The 17,935-nt window shown below is 37.1% G+C and overlaps 1 protein-coding gene across 4 annotated transcripts in view; it reads right to left on the bottom strand.

Annotated features, from left to right (window-relative positions):
- Positions 1 to 17,935, bottom strand: part of LRMDA (leucine rich melanocyte differentiation associated) — a 641,685-nt gene that overhangs the window by 96,676 nt on the left and 527,074 nt on the right. The window lies entirely within an intron of this gene.

Raw genomic sequence — 17,935 nt, 5'->3', positions numbered from 1 at the left:
CTTAAAAGAAATTACCACTTTGTCAGGAAATCTTTAGGCAATGTCAAAATTTTTCCTCTTGTTGAAACAGATTAATATTTACCTAAAGCAAGTTATGAATGAGTCCACATAAATGAAAGGAGATAGAAAATAGGAAGTTGGGCTAAGATATTGTACTTTTCAAATCTAAAGAAAAAAAATCCCAAATGATTTTCTCATTCCACTTCCCTGTGAGCTAAATGAAGGGATCTAGTAAAAATTATAGTGCCTATAATGAAAAAAAAAGTGTACAAGTACATAGAATTGTTAACAATAAACACTTAAAACCTATAGCAGAAGTCTAATAAAAGAAATAAGTACCCAAGAGGACTTGCTCATAACCCTTAAAAGTAAGGTGTTAAGGGAGAAGAAGCCCAAATCTTTCTCCCTAATAAGTCTCAAGATCCTATGATTCTAATTTTAAAAGATTACACTTAAGAACTATGATTTACAATAAACTAACCCTCATTCCATTGAATATTTTGGCTGAAGATATATAGATATGAAGTTAAAACAAGCCACATTTACCATCCTGCTTTTTAGTTACAGAATAGCAGTTAGAAGATACGAAAATAAATTGTGTTGGTGAATATGAATCATTGTCAGTTTTAAAAGTTCAGTCTAACTTAGGCTGGTGATGCAGTAGTGATATGTTCAGTTTCAGATACAGAGTTTGCTCTAGAGTATTTACAACCTACCCATTTCAACAGACATAAAAAGATCATGTGTTTAAATAGAAGACACAAAGGACAGCATTCACTGAAAGTTATATGATAATTTCTAACAGAAAAAATAAGGCAAATAAAGAGAAAAATACAAAAGATAAACTATTTCTTGAATCTCATGATAATTCACTAAAGGGAGTCTTGAGAAAATAATTGCTACCTTCTGTGCAGTTTGTTCCCTAATGATATATTGACTTCTAAGCTGCAAAAGTCAATCAAAGGAATTCACCTCAGTCTTACTGACTTTATAATTGAACATGTCCTCAAAATTTATGAACCCACAGGTCTCCAATGTGTGGTTAATATAGAAGTATAAAATAGAGCTACAGTGTTTTGGGGAAGAAAAAGCATAAATACTAATTCAAATTTTAATTACCAGACCAAACCAAAGAACAATAATCAGAAATCCGTAACACTGAAAGTTAATCCTGATAATAGTTTGTTAAAGGCTGTAACTTAGAAATCTTCCTTGTTGTAGCTGTTGGACTCCTAAATGATAGTACATAAAATGCTAAGAGGTGACTGACTAGATTAGCATACTAAGATTTTGCTTTTGGAGACCAGCCATCAATTTCTGTGCCAGACATAGTTACAACCTCATTTTTGTCCTTAGGAAAAATCAGGTCACAACATGCAGATGCATCATGCATCAAAACAAGCATCTTAATAGAATTTAACAGAAGCAAGTTTGCCTAAACAGCAAGGATGCTACTTATCAGAGATGAATAAAAATAGAGAATATCCTGGCTCTGCTGACTCACCAGTGATAATAAACCTTTTTCAGAGCACCTCTGTTCACAGACATACTGCTACAGACATAACTCTCACCTGCAGCCAGAATGAATGATACCTTGCTTTTGGTGAACTGCAAACCTGCAGCTCTATCTCCTCTGGATGATGAATTATTGGAAATGTCTCTGGTGACCAACCAATATGAGCCAAGGGCACATAACACGTAAGAGAGAGAGAGATAGAAACCCCTTAGACCCAGCTATGTGATATTTGAAACTAATTCCAAGAACAACTACATGTTTCCTTTGGGTTGAGTAGTTCTGAGTAAGAAAAGGAGAAAAATGTCACTATTTAACATCATGCTTCGTCCCTGAAAATCACTCAAAAAACTGGAAGAATAAGTGGTCTCATACTGTACACTCTAGATGGTATCTGCCTATTCAAGTGTACTTATTTGGGACTCTGGTAATAGTGAAGGTTTCTCTTTGGTACTTTTAATCTCAATTTAGACCGTTGACAGCTTGATGATAGCTTTACCTAAAATTACTGGAAGAGACTTTGCCATTTCAGCAATATACCACTGAGTGAGCAAAATTCAAGAGCTTCTAAAAAGGATATTGGAGTGAAGGGGCAATTTAGCTTTATTTCCAATTTTAGGAAACACAAGAAAGAAGGGTTTGTTTATTGGTGTTTTTCTATTATTTTATGTACAGTATATAATTCCCTGTCAAATATAGAACAGTTTCCATTACCTTTGAGCTAAGCATTCAGTTAGAGCAACTTTAATTCCATGGAATATCATCCAGTGTTAGGACTGTTTTGCACAAGCACTGGCTCAAGTTCCACATCACGTTTCTGAGTAAGCCTGTGCACCAGCAGAAAGACAACTATTTGTTTTCTCTACCACATTCTGACATTTGGCCCTAAGCTATTTTCCAAAGAGATTTGTATAGATTGCATTACTCTTAATATTCACAGGAATATTGTGACAGTGACAGCATTGACATGTGACAGTTATGTCTTCAAGTATTGGTGACATATGCATCAGAAGTTCTTGCAGTGGAAAGTAACTATGCATACAAATAGCTTTGAGGAAAGCTGTTTAAACTGGTTGGTAGATCCAATTTTATAGAAACAGGTCACAAAATAACTCAGTAAAGAAATTCTAATGGTATTATTACAGAAGAAGCTTGTAGTTTTTCAAAACTTGAAGTCATTCAAGTTTTGCAGTATATCACAGTACCTGGTTTAAGACTTACAAGATAAAGTTAGACTACTCACAGCCCCCCTGTTATGCACATAATCAAACATTTGCTAAACTGTGGTACCTCTCTTCATATTAACCTGTGTGTTTTGTCCAAATTGTTGTAGTTGATGCTAAATAGACTGCAAAAAGCATGTTCATCAAAATTACAGACATTGTAGAAGATGAAGCAGGAAGAAAAACATCCACAAACAACCAAAAAAAACCCACAACAAAACATCAAAAACTAAATTTGAGCACAGCAATACAACAAATCTTTAACTATTCAATCCTAGGAAATGGTCAGGTAATAACAACTTTATTTGCAACGTATTTGCTTTTCTATGAACTTAGCAACCATACAACCAGTGACGGGGGAAAAAAATAAAAAGGTGAAGCATGGAAGAAGGGATAAAGAGACTGGAAAAGATGCCAGAGCAGGCCCTGAGTGGAGCACTCCACATGGCAGAGTACAGCCAGTCTGGCTGTCCCCTCCCCAGCTGGGGGCTCACCAGGGGGTTCAGATGGGCTGCCTGCATTTTGTCACCCACCCAACACCCATTCTGTAGAACCAAGAGGTGGCACAGCACCCCTACCAGCAGAGGAGGCTGCTCCTGATGGAAAGGGATTCCCCACTTTCCTTGCTCCACAGCCAAGCAGACTGAGCCTCGAGTGAGCAGCTGTCTTTGCTAAACTCCAGCATAAATTAGAGTCACTTTAATGAGCAGAAAAAAAAATAACCCATTTAGAAGAAAATTGTCAGCCACACACCAACAGCTAGCTCTCAAGAGTGGAGGAATCTAATTAGACTAAACAACAAAAAAAAAAAAGGCTAATTTGTTTAATCCCTGAATTCCACTTTACAAGGAATGAAAAATGCAATACTTGGATGGTACTAGTAAGGGAACATCATGTGAAGTGTCAGGACATACTGTACGTCTGCTGCATCAAAACAAATTTGTAGAGACCAATGATAGAAAAAAAAAATAAAATGTTGTGCTATTTTTGGCAACCACACAAGTTCCTTCAAATATTTCAGCTGTTGAAGGAAGTAAAGGGGGAACTCAGACAAGCCAATCCTCTTTGAATCATTGTTTGAGAAGGTAAAATTTAAACGACTCTGCTATCCAAATAATATCTCTCTATTGCACATTTCATTTTTGTATTTCTAAACACAGGAGTAAACAAAAAGTCCACTTCTGACACTCTTAAATCTAATCAATAATACAAAGTGTTTCAGCTATAATCAAGAGCACGACTTTGACCTTAGCAAATATTCAATCCAGATATTTTAGCAGCTTATTTTCAGATGTGATGCTACCAATACAGTAGTCAAATTATTGTATATTAGGACAACAAGGAGAACAATGATCTTACATTGTGGTTGGCCTTCTAACTTCAATAACCTTTAACAAGAAAGTAAAGAAAATTTTTCACATTTAACAGAAAGAGTGGAGCTTAAGATTCAAAGCATTTCAAATTCAAAGCATTCCCTTATTCTCTTGAAAGAGAGATTAACACTTCTCACTTGAATTTACTTTACCTTTTGGTTTTCACTTAATGTTAAATTGCAAGGTTGAAAGCAGGGATCAAAAATGCAAATGAACATCAGATAATTCTTATGCATTTAGGCTTAATTGAGTGTAATCGATATGTCTGGTGTGCAGCCAAATTCAACTATTGTGAAAAGCACCTAATGTATGGACATTATTTTTGGACTACTGAATGCCAGAAAATAATGAGCTGGCATTCAGCTTTGGTGAATCTTCTTGAATTTTCATCTAAGAGCAGTTTTGAATTATTACTGAAGATAAGGTGTAAATGTGCAAGGGAATTTTATCCATGTTTCTCCCATGAATCATAAATGAGGAAAAAAATTACCGTCTAAATTGCACTTAAAAGGAATAAAGTCTTTTCATGTCATACATGATTTATCAAAATGATCTCATTTTAAGAGTACTGTGGTGTATCTTGATTAATAACATTAGTAAGCATGATGAATGGCCTCTTTAATGGTAACACAGAATTTATTGGCAAAATCCCTACTTCTACCAAAAAGAGTGGGAAGTAAAACACACAGCAGTTAGTAACCTGCAGAAAGAGCTTAAGTAAACTCTCTGCTATGTATTTTGCACTTACACATCCTTGAAAATCCTTAATCTGAGTTTATTCTCCCGCTCGTTCAGAAACAAGCAAGAGATGTTACCTAGTGGGGCAGCTCTAACCACGACACAAGTCACTTTGCACTTCTCTGCAAAACAAGCTGAACTCTGCGTGTACTGTAGGAGGATGCAGTGTATTAAGGTCTTTCAAGAACATTGGTCCCATCCCCTTATGACCTTTTTCAATATCCTCTTCATTTTGCCTTAATATCCTAAATGCTTCCCTTCTTCCATTACTCCATCTCACCCTCCCCCCTCCTTCTCCCTTTTTAAGCCTGCTCCAGCCTGCCCTAACTAATTTCCTTTTGGGCTGACAGATCAGAGGCCTTCCTACCGCTGTTCCTTTTAGACCTGCGAAGCCCTCCTCGTAATCCTGCTGCTTGTCCACAATTAATCTTTCCAGTTGCCACATTATTAACACTACCACCCACAGACAGAGGATGCCTGAGCACGGCTGGACACTCGCTCCCCACTGGAGCATCAAAGTTGTCAATCACACACCAGTCAGAAAGTTGCCTGCTGTCAACATCAGAGGATTTCATACTCTCCTACCCGCTGATCAAACATTTTTCTTCAGAAGATTAATTCCAAGTTCCCACCCATTTCCTCCCATATCCTCTTTCCCTTTTAGGTTTACTCAATGATCCATCTTCTGTATGGAAAAGGAAGCAGTGTATAATAGAAATCCTTTCAAAACAAAAGTTCAGCAAAACTAAATTTAAATCCCAGCTGTTATCAACCTCTTCCCCCCCGTGCAAGTTAAACACCTTAAAGAGCTTGGATTAGACCTAGTCACAAATGCCTTTCTTTGATCAAAGGCTCCAAGACTTTACACAAATATAATCACAAGGCAATGACTGCATCTAAGGAGCCTGAATTGATTTGTTCTACTGTAACATATCACATACAAAAACACCCACTAGGCTTTTTGACTTCCAAGACCATTCTTTTTCAACTTATATCACTCACAAGCCAAGAATTTTAGAATCTTCTTAATATTTTTTCAAGGTCATTAAATAAAAAGTGAAATTCTTGCACAGTATTTGCCTTCTCTTTTTAAAAAATGCATCTCAGCTACTTACACTTAAAAGCAGAAGGATACAAGAGATTCTTCAGCTCAGGTTCAGTTTAATGAGTGGAAGGGAAGTAACTATTACCACCTCTCCCTAACCACATGCCACATTGTAAAATATTCAGTTTTTATAAATTAAACCTTGCTGCTCAAGTGGCTGAGTGTCTTTCACTACAGTTGGGACAGACAGAATCTGTCCCTAAAGGAGCAGTTGTACATGCTAGCCACACAACAGTGAATGAAAGCAATACCCATTTATATGATCCAGCATGCAATCTACACACTGTAAAACATGTTAGGGTTTAAAACAGGAATAAATTCATTTCAAATCACACTACAAAATAAATTCAAAGTTCCTCAATCATATTTATCCCTAAAATAGATTTCTTAATGTTTTTTCATGTTTTAGGTTGGTACTAAAGAAAATCAAACCTCAAAAAACAACTCCCAGAAGTATAAAACAATAAAGAAAAATCTGCTGGCCTTGAATCCTAAACTTATGTTGGGAAAGTAAGTCCAAATTATTACATGTTTTACCTTCTATTTCAACACAATTATTATATATTCTATGTTATATTTCTGTGTCAGCATCTTTACCTCCATATTCTGAGAACACACATGCTACCTTCTTTTCATTTACACTATGCAGGATCCAAGGGGCTCACACATCAGTAAAATAGTAGACAAAGCAAAGCACAAATAAGTATGTCATACCACAAACCACAAAACTCTCCAACTGTTGCTGGAGAATTCTGAGTTGTCATAGACAGCTGTTCTTTGAAGTTCCTCATGAAGTGAACCACAAATGAATTTTGAGATGCTAGAACCTTTTTCTAAGTCCCCACCTCACCAACACCCAAACATGACATTTATTGAATTTCACTCATTGTCCAACAGTTCTGAAGGAGTGAAAGAGAAATACGGAATTTTTAGAGGTTACAGCATAAACAGAAAGTGCCAAAAGCATAGGTAAGTCAACGTGAAGGGAAGTACACTGACAATGTATTGGATTCCAAGTTTCCTTCAGTCATTCCCTGCAATATGTTTCAACCAATTACATCACAACTACAACACAGAGCAGTAGTAGAGTGATTGCCAAGACTCCTGCTATGCTATGGCATAGCAACAGTTTATAAGCTGCATAAAAACACTGATGTAGAACTCAAATACACATTACATATGATCCTGTAACTCATTACTTTTCATAGCCCTTTATTTTGAAACCAGGTAATTCAGAACTTCACCTCCTTTTGCCAATCTGATAGATTCTTCAAAAGCAAAGACAAAGTCATCAAGCTAAGTTGATTTTTTTTTAGATAGGAACTTCCAAGACTGTTCCATAAATTAAATCAGCAATGGAATATCATCACTTTCAAGCACATTCAATGATAATCAGAGGGTTGCAGAACCCTGCATACCTTTCACAGGCCAAGCATAATTGCTTGCAATGCCAGAGCACTTATTTTGCTTTGCTATTCAGTCTGATACCTTCTGCATGCCTTGTTTTTTTTAGGAAGTATGGAAAATATTGCAAAAAAATGAAAGCTAGATCCTAAAAAGTATAAGCTTTACTTTAATGATTGTTGCTAAGTTGTGCTGGCCTCCTCACTTAACAGGCACAGGAATAAAGAAACTGAAAGGTTAAAAATGCTTTCAAGGCATCTTCATTCTGTCATGTGGGAATAGAGCTGAATTGCAGCTCAAACCTCTTGTCACTCTATTCAGTCAGCAGAAGGGGGTGCTGCAGTGTAACCTATTTAAAATGCAAATAGAGTAACTTTTGTAACAGCAGATTAAAACTAGCATTCTATTCACTTGGCATACCCACAGCATACTGAATGCTGGAATCAGACTTGTCACTGCACACCGCAGGTTATTAATAGAGCTCAGGATGGTGTTACTAAATGTGCAAGTTAAAAGCAAATAAACAAAAATGGATTTATCTGTGGTATTTGTTCTGCTGGAGAATTCAGCAACGTCTGCCTCACGCTGCACACTTGTTTATCCAGGATCACTGAGGCTCAATTTCGTTGGGTTTTTTTTCTTTTTTCCTTAATTATTTGATTGACAGCCACTTACCACAGCCAGAGATCCTGGGATATGTGATATATAACACTAATAATATAGAGAAAACCACATTTTTTTCAGCCAGGACAAATTTATACATACACAGGGAAGACTCCATGGTGCACAGCTGCTACTCTCTACTAGGCCTTTCTGGACTCTCGTGAACTGCCAACACATGAAAAAACACAAAGTTAAAGGGTTCAGCAGAACCAAATCAACACATTGTGCTATGGCTTTACACTTCATCTTCCTACAATGTCAGGTGTCAGGGCAGGCAAATGGGTTTCCCCTCTATATTCAAGCCAATTCCTCTGTTCTTCATCTTGATCTCTCAGAGATTCATCAAAAATGCGATTTAATTACATCTCCTCCCCTCCTCCCCCTCCCAAAAAGAGTGTAAACATGACTCCTTTTTATCTCCTGATACATCTGGACAAGTAGACAATGTGCTAAAACAAAATAAATCTGCCCTGACAGTCACATCAAAGGGTTCAGCTAGGGGCTTGCAGCTACTTAAGGCACAGGAATGTTGTTGCTAAGCATCGCTCTACAACCTATCAGTCCCTTAAAGAAGAGCTTTTTTCTTTCAGAGGGGGATGAGGAAAGCTGGAGAGTGGGAACCAGACTGCAAGGGGAGATTGGGGATTTTGAAGGATTTTAAAGCTTAAAGTGAATTGTGTGAAGAAAAGGGGGTTTGTTTTGTTTTGTTTTGCCTCTTGACATACAGTCCACATTTGGGGGAGGAAGGAAAGTAGGGAAGGAAGGAGGGGTTCAAGCTTGTTGATGAAATATCTTGTGAATTATCCCTTTGGATAAAACCAAGAAAAGTCTTTGATATCCTTTTTCAAATCCCTGTACTTACTGTAGATTTGAAACAGAAAGATTGTGACCAAAAGCAATAGGGCTGGGATACCAAGCTTGTTAAAAATATATTGTGAAATGCATCCCATGCCCTGCTTTTCTGTCAAGCATTTGATAAATATGTTTATGTTCCTGAAGAGGTGAAGCCCAGAACAATGTCCATATCCAATAAACATGCTCTACAGAGAAAGGAAACTTTTGATACATATGCACGTAGCACAATTTGATGCTCAATTTACTAGTGAAAACTGCTCTCTTTAGGGAAAAGGTTCACTGAAATCTTCAGTCTTCCACACCGTGCCTTGCTGGACTTGATTTGCATGTTTAGTGCTTAAACCTCCAAAGGAAGGCAAAACCATGCTAAAGCCAGACCTTAGGACTCATTCAAAACACAGCCACAACTAAATGGACAGCTGAAAATTCAAATTAGGCTCCCTCTCAAAAACATAGAAACATATCCAAGGCAGATAGACAATCCAGCCTGGAAAATATAAAACTCAAAGCCTAATTACCCTGAAGGTATGCTAAGAAAACCAGCAATTTGTTACAGCAACACTGAGGCGTTAACATATCTTTGGTTTTTAAAAACAGCTTAAAAAACTTCCCTTTTAAAAATTAAACAAAGAAAACATGAAATAGACTCATTCCACATGCAGGGCAACTATCAAGAACATGAACAATTACTGAGCCCATGATATTACACAAATAAATAACACTTAGCATTATCTTCAGCACGACCATATTTATTAAACAGTGACTGAGGGCAGCAGTAACCATTTTTATTGTCCCATACAGCTCTTATTTTCTAATTAAACAGAAGGTTATTTCCTCTGCCAATGCAGCTATTTATCTTATTTGAGTGTTACATAATATTTTTTGCCAGCCAAGCCTGACTATAAAGTGTTCTGTGTGGTGAACTGTGGCCCAACTTGCTTTCCTGTTTGGTAATCATAGAAATGGGCCATTTTGTGCTGTGTTAATAAATAAACTTTTTGCAATTTCTCCTAAAACATGATAAAGCTTATACTTTGTCCTTCCCTCTAGCTTCAATACAAGGGCAATGAGCTGTATTATTAAAGATATAGGTCAAGCAAACCTGATGATTTCAATCCTGTGGGGTGCTTTAGAAACTATTGTCATATTACTGAGATCATTCTGCTGTTCCTAATTATTCCTCTTGGTTGCCTCACATTTCAAGTGATTTCTCTCACACTTATGTCAAAATTTATAAGCTACTCCCTGTAACAACCCTACATTATTTCCTCACTTGTTAGGGTAATATAGGACAGAAACTAGGAGAATGCTTTAATCTAGCTGACAAGGATAATGTAGTCTAGAAATGTAATAAACTTTGCATTCTACTACAAAGTTGTGGTTTTTCTCCCTACCATGAAACACTTCATATAGATAGACATCTTAGAAAAACTAATTGCTACAATAACTTGCATATCCTCTTATCTGAGTTGCTTTTATCAGGAAAAATGTATCAGCATTAAAGCGTTCACTCCAATAGCTTGTGCATTCTCCTTATTCCCATAATTGCTATTCCACAACATTCTGTTGACTGTACTGTAAAACTACATGCTGCTGAAGGAAACCTATTTCCAAGAATTCTCTGCATCACCCTAACAGTGAAAAACATCTGTAATTAACAGGCTGGGCTTTAACAGTGCTGTAACACATCTTGGGCTGACTGGCACAAAATTTTATTTGCACTAAGTAGCTCGAGACTGGGAAAACATAAAATCAACTTTATGTGATAGCTCCATGTTCTATAGTGGTCTTTCTGAAGGATTTCAGGATGTAAAGAAAGCTGCCAGTGGAAAAGGTAGTCTAATGAAACTTTTGAATTTTAAAGCCACTGTGGGTCCTGCTTACTGTGGAAGCTAACCTATTTCCTTCAGAACATCCTTAAGGTTATGGATTATGGCACCCTCTTCCCCTACCTCCACAGAAAGAAACAAAGCAAAAATTCCTAATAAACAAACTAAAACACAATTCCAGTTAGAAAATGTCATTTGAGTAACTCAAACATGACATCCATACTAATATTTCTAGGGATAATTTTGGTGAATCTGTCTGTACCAGCAATTTGCTATGTTTGTCAAATGTCCAATAGCTTTTAAAATACTTTGAGTCAGCAGCAAACTGAAAAAAAACCCAGATCACAATAATACGAGTCCAGAGCATCAAAGCCATCAGACAATAAAACAGGAATAGGAGCACTGGTCTACCACAGCAACCTCTAAAGGGACTTTTTCCAGATAAATAAAGAACATTAATTGAGCAAGTACACAGGAAACAGAGAAGAGGCAAAGATGAAGCTAGTGTTGTCCCCATCAGAAATACTCACTGACAGCACTGTCAGGGAAAAAAAAAAGGGGAATTTCAATAATTTCTGGGTTTGCCTCTGCTCCTACTTCTGTCTCTGTCTTCCTTTGAAGAGCTGATGACCTGACTGAAGGTAAACCTCAGATGCCTTGAGGTGCGTGGGTGGGGAGGGATCAAGAGGCAGAATCTTCCGAAGGCTTTCACTTCTGGATCCCAACCAGGAGGACTGGAATCCCTGCCATGGCCTGCGAGCTGCCAGGGTGAACTATTCATACATTTATAAAGGGAGATTTCCCTCTTCTCTGATGACTTCTGTCCCAGACAAAAAACCCAGCATGTGTGAAAAACACACCTTGTCTCTTTTGTCTTTTAGGCTACCATCTCTCAATATGTAAAATTGTCTTGAACGCTGATGATTTTGTAAGTGTGTCTATGCCCAGATTTTTCTCCACAGGGGACAGCCTCCAGAAGGTAATGCAACAGCCACATTTAAAAAAGTTAAAGAAAGAACATTTAGGCCTTACCTTATGACTTCAGAATACAAACACTTCAAATTTTAGGGATATAGAGAATGTGATTAATTAATATCTTATTAATTTGTAAAGCATCTGCTTAGAAAACAGAAACAATCTCTGATGGAAATTATTAACCACAGGAACAGGAATTAATTTTAGGATCTTCACAAATGAATGCACGAGAGATAGAAAATCATACACCAAGTCATTAAACTACAAAATGCAGTACTCAATCAGTGGTTTTTTTGCATAGTTTTTGGTGAATCAAAATAAATGAAAACCAATGGAAAACACTGGACACTAAAAAGGAAAAGGCAATCAAAATATTTATGGAAAATATAATTATATCAATTTGTTAAAACTCCAGTTTTGTATAAACACAAAACTGAGGTATAGAAAAAACATTGTCACAGCACTTTTGCTTTAGGTTTTCTTAACTCACAACTAATTTCCTACATAAAGTAGTTCAGCGCTGTCTGAGACTTCTTGTCTATGTTTCAGAAATGCATAACACAGCTAACCTAATTTTTATAATTAATTTTCTTGAGCTTATTAATAATTAATGTCCACTTGAAAGATACCTTCACCTCAATAAGAGGAGAGAAAAAACAGCCAGAGTGTTGATTTATCTCAAAATGTGTTTTCCAAGCTCTATGTGTGGACCCCCAGAGTTCATTCTGGCCATGAGATATTGGTAAGTGGGGTTTTCTTCATTGAGGTGATGGATTTAATGAATACTGTCCTAAAATGCATTGGGTTCTGTCTCTTCAACAGGTTTTCCATGCTCCCCTTGAAGGAATGCTCTTACTAGTTGTCCCTGCCCATAAAATCCGGAAAGCACTTAACAAAGTTTATCCCTCAGCTCAAAAAACTGTTCCCCCAACTATGCAAAACTTCAGGACACATTACAATCCAGAGATGAGGGGAAGGTTTTTTTGTCACACAGGGTAACTGCTCATTTATAGGGCTGCTGAACTTTTCCTGGTTTCAGCTGTTACCATGGTTACTGACACAGTTGATGTGCACTGAGCACCTCCACTCCTGGCTAAAAAATCTGCCGTCTATGTACAATCTGTCACAATTCTGGAAAATCTGTTCAACAAATCAACACTGCCATTAAAACTGTTCTTTTTTTCTACCCTAGGTGTGTAAGCTTCAGTTGCAACAGCTGGTTCTTCTCATATCCACTGCCCATATGAGAGGGAAACTCCCAATCTCATTCCTTGTGCTGCTCTTCACTTGAGGTGCTACTATTGAAACATTGCGATCAATCCTTCACACTCCTTTGGCTACCCAAGACAGACAGAATTTCCTGGAATTTCTCACCATATGTCCGCCAGTCTTCTGAGAAATCATTTGCCTTGTTCCCTCCATTCTGTCTTCAGGGTCCCATCAACTTGCTAGATGCACAGACTTATCCAAATCTCAACATGGTGCTCTAGTAGCTGTTGTACCACTAAAAAGTACAATTATAATGTCTAAATTTCCCCTCTTATGTGATACCCTGAAGAGTATCAGATGTGTCTGTTGAAATCTAATTGTTTTATGTTTTATCTCACTCATAAAAGGTTACACAGCACTGGGCAAAAACCTGATCTCCATGAAAGCATGTCCACTTTCTCAACATAAAAACTGTTCACTGGTACTTAACGCACTGAACATATGCCATGTTGAGTTTATACTATTCTAGCTCCTAAGAAAATAATATATATCATATTTTATATTTATATTACAAAAACTAATTGAAATCCTTGTTGTTATCAACAATGCTTGCACTGACCAAAGTGAAGATGGGCTAAAGAAACACACTTTTCTTCCTCTCCTCTTGTCCTCTGTCTCTCATTCTTTCCACCTGCAGCTGAATCTTGTCAATAAGATGATACTTTTTCAGACAAAGCATAAAATGACAGAATGTAACAAATACATTTTGAATTTTAATATTGTTCACAGAAACTGGAGGTAGTCTTATTTCAGAGTATTAGAAACATCAAAGGAACCCTGTAGTTTACAGACAGAAGCACGGATCACTAAACTGAGTGACTAGAGGGTGTGGAAAAAATATTTTCTTTTCCATACCCCAAATATAAAAATCTGGGTATCAGCAATACTGCTACCACAGGCATAAAACTCAGAATTACTTCAGACAAAGTAAAACTACTATGGAACTGAAACCAAACAGAAAGAGAATGTAAGCCTGGGTCATACAGTGGGTTACTTCAAGAGCTGTTTGCATTCATGTTCATTCACATATTCAAGTGCATACAATAATTGTGTAAAGTGAAAATGATCTAAAATTATTCCACTGTACTTACATAAATCAGAGAACCACAGAACTGTCAGGTTGGAAAGGTCATCTGGCCCCACCTCCCTGCCCAAGCAGGCTTATCCCAGAGCACATGGCACAGGATTGAGTCCAGACAGGTTTTGAGTATCTCCAGTGAGGAGACTCCACAGCCTCTCTGGACAATTGGTTCCACTGCTCAGTCACTGCACATTAGAAAAGCTCTTCCTCATATTTAGGTAGAACTTCCTATGCAGCAGTTTCTGCCCATTGCCTCTTGTTCTAACAGAGTTACTTTTTCCTGGTTTTCTGTGTTTATTGTTGTTGCTGTGTTTGGCTCTTGCTGGATTTTTTATCTATTAATACAGAAGTGTAACATAGGGGTAGTAGTAGAAAATCTAATGTGTATGTCTGCTTTCTAGAACACTGAGCAAACTGTCCTAGAAGCAAAAATTCTCAGATACCATAATTAAATGAAATGAAAAGAGCCAGTTTTCATATCTCTGTCTCCTCTGCTCCAGTTATGCAGTTTCAGGTGTGGAATGACAAATAAATATTATGGTAAATATCTTCAGACATTTAGATTTAAAAACCAATTTATTTCCAGATACAGCTATTCTAAAACTTGTGGAAGAAATACTAGAAAAATATTACTCATATAATTCTGTAGCTTTAGCACTGGTCTTCAGCCTGAGCACCCACCTCATGGGATAACCTTTTTTGTTAATATTATCTCTGTGGGTTGCATAAAGTACAAAAGTTAAACCCAAGATGACATATTTTGACTAGTCACATCACAATTCATTTTATATTACTCATAACTTCATACTAAGTTATTAGAAACAGACTGATGCACCAAAAGCTTACACTTTGCAACAGAACGGCTCCAATAGTGTTATGTAAAAATCAAACTGCTCAGTTCCTTCAAATGCAACTGTTGCGTCTGGAGTTCACTTATTTTCTCTCATTAAAGTACCTTTATGCTAAAAGATGCTTTTTCCCTGCCTCCACTGAATCTGGCACTTTACCTATGATATGGTTTTATTACACAGAAATACTTTATTACTGCAATAAAACTGCACTTTCCACTTTTCCACTGTCTCACCTAACAGTGACAGTCAAACCAAAAAACTGAAGTCAAAAACCCTGTTGATTCCACAGGCAGGAGGTTCCATGTTAATAGTGCAGGGCAGTATAGCAGAGCAGGAAAAGAAAAGTTACCTCAGCAATTTACATAGCTATATATATATTGAATATCTGGGTTTAATGTTATTTATAATGTTTCTGGCAGTGCCACCATCACAAAGAGTAACTGAGAAGTGCCCAGTTATGTAGCAATAAGTGTCCAACATTCGCTCTTTCATATTGCTCCCCAGGAGCCACACCCAAAAGATGGTCCCTTTTTAACAATCTCACTTCCATGTGTTTTGGCTTGAGAACACTGGAAGATATTTGCCTTTCCCTTGCTGGTAGACACCTGTGGGCTAGCACCATTTCATTAATTTCCTGTTGAAACAGGAAAGGAATTAAGTTTATTCCCATTAGCCTGATCGTTATACTGTTGCATCATTTAGAAAATTATTCCCATGTTAACTCACAGAGATTCAGGCATTTGTACTTAGCAGAAACTGCAAGTACATCAGTTTAAGAGAAAAATGACCTTTTCTATGTTGGTTAAGATGGTAACTTGATTAAAACTCTGCCACATCTATCTCATTTTGCTGTCCGAAATGTTATTATATATGTAAAATTCTTCCATGTCTTATTTTCTTCCAGCTCCTATTTTCCAGGCTGCTCTGTGAAGATTAAAAGTATTTTCTTTTTTCTTATAAAGCATATCTCTGAAACCAAACTGTTAAATCTGTGCTCATGAAGGAAGCTAAAAGAGATGCTTTCTCAATCCATTTGTTATCTCATGTTATCTATCTTGAAAGAAGAGAAACAGTCAATTAAGAACTGGTTGCTGTAGACACAGTATTTAATGTATGAACAATTTACCCTCCATTTTCATCTGAGGGGGGGAAATCCCTGTTACACATTTGAACGGTGTTATAAAATTATACTGAGTTGTAATCAAACTCATCCTCTCTGATATGAACAAATACAGGAATGTCAGAAATACACCTGGAGATAGAAAACAGTCTTTGCCAGCTCAGCTATTTAAAATAAAAAGGCAATCATCACCTTCTACCATAACTGCTTTCACAGTCTCTTTCATCAGGCTCAGATTCATTGACAAAAAGAAGCACAGAGCTAAAGCGAGCAAAAGACTTTTCAGTGAAGCCAATACTCCTCTACCGGGTTTTCATCTTGTAGAATGCACTTCACTTTACTTCTTTTTCTCTACTTTTAACACTGTAGCATTAGCTCATCCTACTTTCCCATATGAGAAGGCATTAGCTCATACTCCCTTTCTCTCCATTTTCGTCTACAGAAGGGAGTCTGCTTGTTTGAAAAACTTCTACAATTGTTTTAGTGAGTTCATCTTAAAAGACTTTTCCATCTTCACAGAACAAAGGGCACGTTCCTTCTGAACGCTGGATACTCATCTAAAACAGCAAAGCCCATTTATCACCAGTTAATATGGCTCCAAAATACATTTCCCCAAATAACTAACATCATTCAAAGACTGACAAAAAAAACTTACTTTTTTCCATGCATTGTGGCTGCTTTCTGAAATAGCCCCACTTCAACAAAAATTAACCAAGATAATAAAAACAAGAAAAATGCCAATTCTAGATGTTGGATGAAATGCATTACTGGTTTTTGGGTTTTTTTTTTTTTTTTTTTTTTTTCTTAAGGCCATGGACTTTGCATGATTATTGGTAAAAATAAAACTCAAAGAAACCACTTGGTCAGGGCTGACCTTTGCAGCTTTAATTTTCTTAGCCCAGCATTTAAGCACATTCTTACAAGATTTTCCAAACTGAGGTAAGTCAAAGTTTTCTCCTGAAGTAGACCTAATGCAATAGTCATAGGAGCTACTATCATTTTATTGTGTGCATGGTCCCAGTGCTTTAGCACCCTCAGAGACAATTTTAGCCCAATAGATTAAGCGCTTGCCATGCATTATACTTTTAACTATATCCTGTGCTTTGCAATGGATTTTATGCATCTAAAATTAATTTATGATTTTAAAAGCTCATTGTTAAACCAGGAGAGGCTGCTGGTAATGACTGGCAACTTGGAGAAAATCAGATTGTGTGTTCTGCCCAGCAGGAAGGGCGTCGAGTTAATATTTAATGATTTACTAGTTCTACTTGAGTGAGCTTGCAGCCTGTAAATGGATCATATGATCATTGATCACAAGTTCAGCTGCTTTTGTTCCTCGCCTGGCACGGAGCGCGGGCGCGTTGTACGGTACCAGGGGCTCGTGTGCAGCCCTGTGTAAGACAAGGGCAGCTTACATGCAACAGCCTCCTAATGGCTCATTCCAGCAAGCCCTCAGCCAAGGGCAGCTCATGAGGTTGAATTTTAAAAAGGTAGCTGACCTTGCAGCTGGGAGCCTTAACTGTATTTTCACCCATTTATACCTGGATAAGTAAACAGTTACTGAATGCTGAAAGGGCCTGAAAGCACTATTTTAGCCAAAGGCTAATCCCCATTCTTTGTGGATGAAAGGACTCAAAATGAAAACAAAACAAACAAAAAAAAATATGCTCTGCTTCAGGTAACACAAAGGTAAAGCTGCAATAAACGAATCCATTAATTTTAAGCTTAATGTTGCCTTACCCTCCATTTCTAATGAGCAAATAAACCTTTAAAAAATACTGAGCTCTTCTTAAAATGATGGAAACATTACAATTGCATAGCAGAGGATATATGCAGTATAAACCAAAACAGTTTAGAAAGATTCTTCTCATGTAGATGAAATTAAAAGAATAAGTGATCAGCAAGCTGCTAGTTGCACAGCTTGAACCTAATAAAA

Source organism: Melospiza melodia, chromosome 9, assembly GCF_035770615.1.
Source record: "Melospiza melodia melodia isolate bMelMel2 chromosome 9, bMelMel2.pri, whole genome shotgun sequence".
NCBI classification, from domain to species: Eukaryota; Metazoa; Chordata; class Aves; order Passeriformes; family Passerellidae; genus Melospiza; species Melospiza melodia.
The sequence above is the reverse complement of the archived record's forward strand: the minus strand, read 5'-3'. Positions and strand labels throughout refer to the sequence as shown.